This window comes from Otolemur garnettii, unplaced genomic scaffold, assembly GCF_000181295.1.
Source record: "Otolemur garnettii isolate 467f Iridium unplaced genomic scaffold, OtoGar3 scaffold00011, whole genome shotgun sequence".
Classification (NCBI taxonomy): Eukaryota; Metazoa; Chordata; class Mammalia; order Primates; family Galagidae; genus Otolemur; species Otolemur garnettii.
Window position 1 is genome coordinate 145,166 of NW_003852406.1, and position 9,264 is coordinate 154,429.

The 9,264-nt window shown below is 37.4% G+C and overlaps 1 pseudogene; it reads right to left on the bottom strand.

Annotated features, from left to right (window-relative positions):
• Positions 1 to 8,603: 8,603 nt before the first annotated feature.
• LOC111723454 lies at positions 8,604 to 8,747 on the bottom strand (annotated as a pseudogene).
• Between the last annotated feature and the right edge of the window lie 517 nt (positions 8,748 to 9,264).

The following is a 9,264-nucleotide window of genomic DNA, read 5'->3' on the forward strand; positions in this document are numbered from 1 at the left end:
CTTTGCCTTCTGCACTCTCATTGTTTTGCAAGTGTACAGTAGAATATTACAAAGGTTATATACATGTAATACCAGAACAGATTGAATGCCAACAGTCAGAAGATATTCCCCTTGTTTTTAATTAAGCCAAACATTGCAAAAATATAAAGCAATGTTAATATTTTCACTAATATTTGCTTTGGAAAATATATTTTTCAGGAAAATGTCATTTATTTTAGTATGTAATAAATTTATTATGTTTATGAGTTAATAAAATATTTTTTAATTTCTGCTTTTAATTTTAAATATGATTGATATACATAGCTATAACCAATATAATTTAAAATGTTATTAGCTGTAAAGATACTGACACCAAAATGTTTGAGACTCTATCTATACCTCCAAGGTTAAGTGGTTCAAGTAAATAAACACTGGTGACAAGAACATTCATTTTTTAGTCTTGTAATACTAGGTCCTTCCAGGTATCCTCAAACTACAGCCTGCAGGCCACATGTGGCCTGCTGAGGACATTTATCTGGCCCTCCAGGTGTTTTTGCCACCACTGCCTGTCCTGCTTAGCGGCTGCCTGTCCTTTTAAACTGTAGTCCAGCCCTCCAACAGTCTAAGAGACAGTGACCTGGCCCCCTGTTTAAAAAGTTTGAGGACCCTTGAGTCATGAACCAGGGATTAGCAAACTTTTTGCAAAGTGCAGTATGTACTTGGTGGGTCATACTGTCTCTGTTGCAGCTAGTTAACTCTGCCACTACAGTACAAAAGCAACTATGGTTAATATGTAAGCAAATCAGTGTAGCTGTGTTCAAGTAAAACTTTAAATTTATTTAAAGTTATTTTGTTAAATTTATCCCACAGCCTGTAAGTTGCCAACAAGTTCCAAATTTATGCTTTGGAGTGTATGCGTCAATATGTGTGCATGGGATGGGGGAGCATTTAGAAAAAATTAACATTTATGGTCATCTATTATGTATTTGGCATTTACTAACAAATATAAAATTTATATTTTACTTAAATATAACTTTGTGTGTTCCTTATAAACCATAATACTTAACTTCAATTTACAGATAGAGAAACTATGGTATAAAAATGTGACACATGTCTGTAATCCCAGCACTCTGGGAGGCTGAAGCGGGCGGATTGCCTGAGCTCATGCGTTTGAGACCAGCCTGAGATAGAATGAGACCTCGTCTCTAAAAATAGTCTGGGCGTTCTGGCAGGCGCCTGTAGTCCCAGCTACTTGGGAGGCTGAGACAAGAGAATGGCTTGAGCCTAGGAGTCTGAGGTTGCTGTGAGCTGTGATGCCGCAGCACTCTACTGAGGATGACAAAGAGAGACTTGGTCTCAAAAAAAAAAAAAAAGTGACACAGATTAAACAGTAACACACACTTTGCAGAACAGCAACTTAGGTTTGTACGCTGTTCTGATGACCAAGATCTTTGCCATGATGTTTGTCTTGACAAGCAGCAGTAACAGCAACAGCTAACACTTTCATAACACTTTGTGTGTGTGTGTGTGTGTTTTCAGAGTCTTACTCTGTTGCTCTTGGTAGATTGTCGTAGTGCCATAGCTCACAGCAACCTCAAACTCTTGAGCTCAAGACATCCTCTTGCCTCAGCCTTCTGAGTAGCTGGAACTACAGGCTCCCACCACAACAATCCATTAGGTTTTCTATTTTTAGTAGAGACAGGGTCTCACTTTTGCTTCTCAGGCTGGTCTCCAACTCCTGAGCTCAGATGATCCACCCACCTTGGCCTCCCAGAATGCTAGGATTACAGGAGCCTAGCCCAGGGTATATTTTAGCATACAAGGTCTGACAATTAAGTCTGTGAACTTACCACTGTGCAATTACACTGGCAACATTGTACAAACAACTTGGTAAGATTTCATAACCTTGATATATTAGCATCTCACAGTTGTGTTTGTCTCAATATGTGGCAGAATCTTGCTAAGTTACTGTGTATTTCTGTGTGCCATTGTAAGAACGTCAGAGCTTGAATTAGAGCAATGAACAAACATTAAATTTCTTGTTAAACTTGGCAAGAGTAGCAGTGAAATCATACACATAGTAAGGCCAAGTAAACATCAATGGAAATACAGGAAATTCTTAACTAGAAATCTTGACATGAGAACGGTATGTGCAAAAATGGTCCCAGAGGAGCTCACTAATGAGCACTGTCCGTGGGGGTATATTTAGACATTCAAAAAATAACTGTATTGGAATACCCTACCTACTTACCGGATCTGGGCCCAGTGACTCTTTTCTTAACCCAAGGATAAAGGAAGACATCTTGATGACATTCACGACATCAAGGGTAATATAATAACAGCTCTGATGACCATTCTAAAATGTTCCAAAATTACTTTGAAGGGTGGACTAGGTGCTGGCATTGGTGCATAGCTTCCCAAGGGGAGTACTTTGAAGATGACCCTAGTGATATTCAGCAGTAAGTTATAAGCATGTTTTCTAGGATGAGTTTGTGAACTTTATTGTTGGACCTTCCTTGTGATGTGCATTCATGGGAATTATCTTATTTGCTCTTCACTTGTCTTCATGAATACCCTCCAGGTAGACTATTTAATATTATCCCCAACTCACAGATAAAGAAAATAAGGTTCTAATTATGTGATTTGTAGTTATTAAATAGCAGAGACACAACCCTCACCCATCTCTATTGCCATCCTAAATGTTCTTCTTTTCCTAGATGACTTTGTAGAATTTGCTTCCTTTTGAGATTCCTACCAATCAAATATTTCTTCCTTTTTTGTACCAAATGGTTTTGCAGAAACTTCAAAGTTACTACTTCCCCAGTAGACATGTACAGAATGGAACATAGAGTAGAAATGTGCATTTTTATCTCTATCACTATGAAACAGAATTTGTGCTGAATCAATGGAGAAGCATCAAAGGGATGGAAAAGACCTCAGTTCAGAATCAGTAGCATTTTCAATGATATATTCTTCTTTGAAGCAGAAGGTAAGGGAGCTCCTATGCTGTATGTGAGATGTAGCGTTATAGTGGTTTTTCCTTTATATCTATGATGACTGAGTTGAAACTATAGCTCCCCAGCAAACCGTGACTGTAATCTATGAACCACCCACTTGTTGACCATTTAAAAAGTACCACAATTACAAGTTGATTTGCCTGTTGGTGAAAATTGAAATTTTTCTACATTGATGAGAGTTAAAGATCCCATGTAGTTAAATATTTGCTTTGGGAACAATTTACAAACCTACAAATTGAAATATAGTTGGTATTTTTTTTTTATTTTTCCTAAGCAATAGCAGTTGATTCAAGAAAAGAATTAAACAAACCAAACAGGATAAAACTAAAATTGATTGTAAACTTAAAAAAATATATATATATAGCCAGAGTCCTATGTGTTAATATACAGGTTGGTAAAAGGAATATTGAAGGTGCCCAGTTTCCCCAGCATGTTCCCCTTATAACGTTAGCTGTAGCTGAAATTGTCATTAGAAGTCCACTTTTTCTTTTTCCTACACTGAGTGTCCTTCTGCTGGCCACAGCCATATAAATATCCACAATTTTCTAGATTATTCTCCTCATTTAACCTCATATGCCTCCTCCACTCACCACCACCAGAGGGTATAACCGTAGGGGTAATGTTGGACAATTCACTCTAACTTTTACTGTCAGTGCCCCTGACATCAGAGACCAAGAGAGAGCACTATTTTATGAAAAGCTGGCTGACATTGATACCGGAATTTCATCTTCAGTAGGTTCTTGTTCTCAGTGATTTGAAGAATGAATCCACAGACCACAGATCAGTGGTAAGACAGGATTTATTTACAGAAAAGAATACAAAAACCCTAAAGCTCCTGGCAGAGAGAACCCAGATTGGGGAAAGAGCTCTCTCCCTTCCTCTCTCCCCGGCTCTTTGTTCAGGGGTATATATAGTGGTATGGGGTTCTCTGTAGTTACATTTAGCCTGAACTCAGTTATTACTTTTAGCAGGCATGAGTCCTCTGTAGTCACATTTAGCTGGAGCTCAGTAGCAAATGAATAGCTACAATCCCTTTTGTACCCATGCCTAGGAAACTTACATGAAATTGACCAGGACTAGGAAATGGGGGTGGGGGGGGAGGTCCCTGTTCAGCTGCAAGTGAAAGGGGAGGGAGACCTAAGGTGCTGGTGTCTCCCCAGCAGTTGTCTGGCTGCTCTGACTACTGGAGCCTCCTGCAGGGGGAGAGCCCCTGCCTACCCTCCAGCCCCTGGTTCCTCTGCCAGCTGCTGCCTGGCCAGCACCACCAGGGCTGAGTCAGCAGGTCCTACCCCTCAGCTCAACCTAGCTGGCTTGGCCGCCACCTATCCTGTATCAACATTACTAGGGTCTATAGAGAAAAACAAAAGGGAAAGAAAAAGTAAGTTATGTCTCCCATAAAACTTTGATCTTATAACAGTTATTTGATTGTGGAAGTCTCAAATCAAAGAGGAGTGAATAGAGTCAGCAAAATGCTCTGACAACCTGCCACAGTGACCAACATTTCTCCCCCAAGGCTGAAGCCTAGGGCGTCTAATATGTGTTTTCCATCATAATTTCCATTCTTCTATTATAATTTTGATTTCTTGCTGTGTTATTGTCTCCATTTCTGAGAAACTGCTTAGAATTCTTGAGTGAAAGCCTGTGGAAAGCAAGCTGAAAGAACTCCGAGTAGAAATGGTGAATACTGGGTTATTCAGCCACTTGTGATTATTTTACTTAATGTGAAGTAGTACTGAAGTTTTAACTGGTTGTCACTGTGGTTAGAAAATTTCTCCTCAAATAATTTCAAAGTGAGAACAAGCATAACCTTAGAAATGAGGCAAACGTGGCAATGAAAGTGCAGTGATTGATTTCCTCAGCTGGTTTGGACTCCAAGAGTGAAATCCTTCGTGCAGGAGAGCTGGACTTAACAGCCTGTTTGGAAACCATGTAATGGACCTGCCTCAGACACAAAACAACCCTGGATGGGATAATTTGAAACAACTCCATCGGCTCTGAGGAGGTCTAGTATCAGACTTTCTTATGACAATTTCTGCTTTGGAGGGCTTTGGTTCTCAAAGACTAGTGTGTCTAAAAATTACCTGGCTTCAAAAATATTATGCAAAGGGAAGGAAATCGGAAACAAAAGATTACTTATCATAAGTCCCATTATTTAGAAATTCAAGAACAGAAATAATGTATGTATGCTGAGTAATGTTAGAATTATGACTAGGAAGAGGCAGGAAGGAACTCTCTGGAATGAGAAAAATGTTTTCTGTCTTAGTCTGTGTGGTCATCACACATAATTTACTGTATGTAATTACTATATGTAATTGTATCTCCATGAACTTTTATTTAAAAAGGAACCCACTAGGTATCTGGTTGGAAACGTAAATTCTTGAAAAACAACCTCAGACTTCCTCATTCAGGAGATTTAGGGTGATTTTATTTCAAATGAGATAATATTTGAATCACACTTTGAGTTTCACCAATAAAGCGATAGTGCTTTAGTGCTTTACCTTTAGACAGAGCAAGGCTGGGGCTTTCCAGAAACATTTTGGAAATTTCTTTTCAGTTTCAGAAGAAACTAGGTTCTCCCCATTTAATGTAATGTCTGCATTACATTAAAATCAGGCAGGTAGTTCTGCTCCTGCCTTTAGTCTCCCGGGGGTAATTAAGGTGGAATAATTGTTCCTGTCTCTGACGTGTGTCCTTGTCTGCGGATTCTCACGTGGGCTGCTCTTAGAGTTGAATTTTAATTTTGTCAGCTTGTACCAGAGATGCTGCGTATTCTGTTTTCAAGATGCTACAGAATAATTGGCTGAGTTGTCAGGGGTCATGGGAAGATGATGAAACTTTGGAATAGTGATGATTATACGTGTAGGTGTGTGTGCATATAAGGATATGTATATACACACTCATACTTGTCACCATTTTCTTTTCTCAACAGAAATGTTGATTACCTTGAGGCTGACAAAAGGTGAAGATTGAAAATATGACCTTTATAAAGTAATTTTTTCTGTCAATTTATTTTTAAAAGTCTTAATGTATTAATTTCTAAAAGAAAAAAATGGTTGCTATGTGTGTTTTAAATAAAATGAAGGCAATTTCAAGGTAATTTATCAGTATTTTTCTTTCAGAATATTAAGGGGGTACATATATTTTGTTTGCATACTTTGTTTTTGTGCAGACTGAGTCAAGGTGGTAAGGGTGCCCTTCACCCTGATACTGTGCACTGTACCCAATAGGTGTGAATCTACCCACTCCCACCACCCTCGCTGTAGCTTGATTTCCTTTGAGAATTACTTCCATATGAGCACTTAGGTGTCAGTCAATTAGCTTCAATTTGGTATTGAGTACATATGTTTGTTTCTCCATTCTTGTAATGTTTCATTTAGAAGAACGGTTTCCAGTTCCATCCAGGTTGTTATCAAAGATATTATTAGATCACCTTTTTCTTAATAGCTGAATAGTACTTCATGGTATACATATGCCTTGTTTTGTTAATCCATTCATGTATTTGTGGGGTTTGGGGTTATTTCCATGTCTTTGATATTTTAAATTGTGCTGCTATAAATATTCAAGGGCGGGTGTTCTATTTACAAAATGACTTTTTTTTCCCCTTTGGGTATATGGTAGCTCTACTTTAATTTTTTTGAGGTATCTCTATACTACTTTCCATTGAGTTTATACTAGTTTGCAGTCCCACCAAATGTCTGTGCCTTTCTTTCCACATCCATGCCAGCATTTGTTATTTTGGGACTTTCTGGTAAGAGTAATTCTCACTGGATTACGTGATATTTAACTGTGGTTTGGGTTTGTATTTCCTTAATAATTAGAGATGTGGACCAATGTTTTCATGTGTTTGTTGGCTGTTAGACTATCTTCATTTGAAAAGCTTCTGATCATATTTTTTCCTCCCTTTATAATGGGGTTGTTTGATTTTCTTTTGCTGATTTGCTTGAGTTATTTGTTGATTGTGGTTACTGGCCCTTTATCAGATATATAGCATGCCAATATTTTTCTCCCATTCTGTGGGCTATTTATTCTATTGATTTTCTTCTTAGCTGAGTAGAAACTTTTCAATTTGATTGGGTCCCACTTGTCTATTTTTATTGTTGCTGTGATTGCTTTTAAGGTCTTCTTCATAAAATCTTTCCCAAGGCTAATACTTGTAAGAGTTTTTCAATATTATCTTGTATAATTCTTATAGTTTCATGCCTTAGGTTTAAGTCTTTTATCCATTGTGAATTAATTTTTGTGATTGGTGAGAGGTGTAGATCCTGTTTCAGTCTTTTGCACATGGCTGTCCAATTTTCCCAGTCTAACTTGTGGAATAGGGAGTCTTCTCCCCATTGTTCGTTTTTGTTGTTGTTGCAATTTGGCCGGGGCTGGGTCTGAACCTGCCACCCTCTGTCTATCGGGCCAGCACCCTACTCACTGAACCACAGGCGCCACCCCCCATTGTACGTTTTTATCTGCTTTGTCAAAAATCAGATTGGAATATGAGGATGGTTTCATTTCTGGATTCTCTCTCCTCATCTGTAGGTCTATGTCTCTGTTTTTGCACGAGTACCATGCTGTTCTGGTTTCTACAGCCTTGCAGTATACCTGAAAGCCTGGCAAGGTAATGCCTCCCTCTTTGTTCTTATTCTACAAGGTTGCATTTGGGGTCTTTTCTGATTCCATATGAAGGATAGAATTATTTTTTCTATATCTTCAAAAATTGGCATTAGTATTTTAATGGGGATCTCATTGAATCTTTTAATCACGTAGAGAAGTATAGTCATTTTAATATGGCCATGCCATGCCAGGGCATAATATGTTTTTCCATCTGTTGACATCCCCTGCGATTTCCTTACTTAGCATTTCATAGTTTTCCCTATCGAGGTCTTTCACTTCCTTAACTAAATATATTCCTAGCTATTTTTTCTTACTGTTGTTGCTACCGAGAAAGGTATTACATCTTTTATCTGATTCTCCACTGATAACTTAATTTCTGTTTCAAACTTTAGACTTTTAGCTTCTTCCCTACAATTTATCTTTTTGATGTCACTATTTACATATTTTTATATTATATATATCAAACTTTAGTTATTTTTGGCCATTCTGAATTTTAACCTTCATACTAGAGATATGTATAATTTTTACACCGTCACTACACTATTGTTGTATTCTGAATTGGACTATTTACCTCTACCAGTAAGTTTTATGCTTTATAATGTATACATAGTAGTACAAATGCTCCTTTACTTTAATGACAGAGTTATGTCTTGTAAAATCCATTTTCAGTTGAAAATCCTGTAAGTCAAAAATGCATGTGTCACACTTCACACATCCAACATCATAGCTTAGCCTAATCTAACTTAAAAATACTAAGAACTCTTACATTAACATGTAGTTGGGTAAAATCATCTAATTAGGAGCCTGTTGTAGAATAAGGTATTAAATATATCAGGTACTCATATACCTAGCCCAGGAGAAGATAAATTTTTTTTAAATTTTATTTATTTATTTATTTTGAGACAGAGTCTCAAGCTCTCGCCATGGGTAGAGTGCCATGGTTTCACAACTCACGGCAACCTCCAATTCTTGGGCTTAAGCAATTCTCTTTTTTTTTCTTTCCCCACATGTAGAGCATTTGTTTACAGGAGGCCACAAGTTTTGTTCTGTCCTTTGTCACAATGACCCCAGTTTCCTGTCGGGTGTGTTGTAAACAGAGAAGATAAAAACTTAAAGTATATCAAACTTTCAATAGTTTTTTACCACCAATAAAGTAGAAAACTAGTAAGCTGATTCATTGTAAGTGCATAGTGATAGTGACCATTTTACACCATCATAAAGTTAAAAAACTGTAAGTCAAACTATCACAGGTTAAGGAACATGTATAATTGTCATATTTTTATTTTCACTTGAAGAACTCTGTTAAGCATTTCTTGTAGGACAGGTTTAGTGGTCATGAATTCCTTCAGCTTTTGCTTGTCTAGGGAAGATTATTTTTCCTTTCTTTTTGTTAAACAGACTTCCTGGATGTAATACATATTCTTGGCTCATAGGCGTTTTTTTTTTGTTTGTTTGTTTTTTCGTTTTTTTGTTTTGCTTTGAGAACTTTGAATATACCATCTCAATTTCTCCTAGCCTGCAAGATTTCTGCTGAAACATCTACTGATAATCTGTGCGGATTCCAATATATCTGACTTGTTGCTTTTCTCTTCTTTTAGAATGTTCTCGTTTTCTATGGTTTTTGACTGTTTGACTATAATTTACCTTAAACAGGACATCGTTGGCT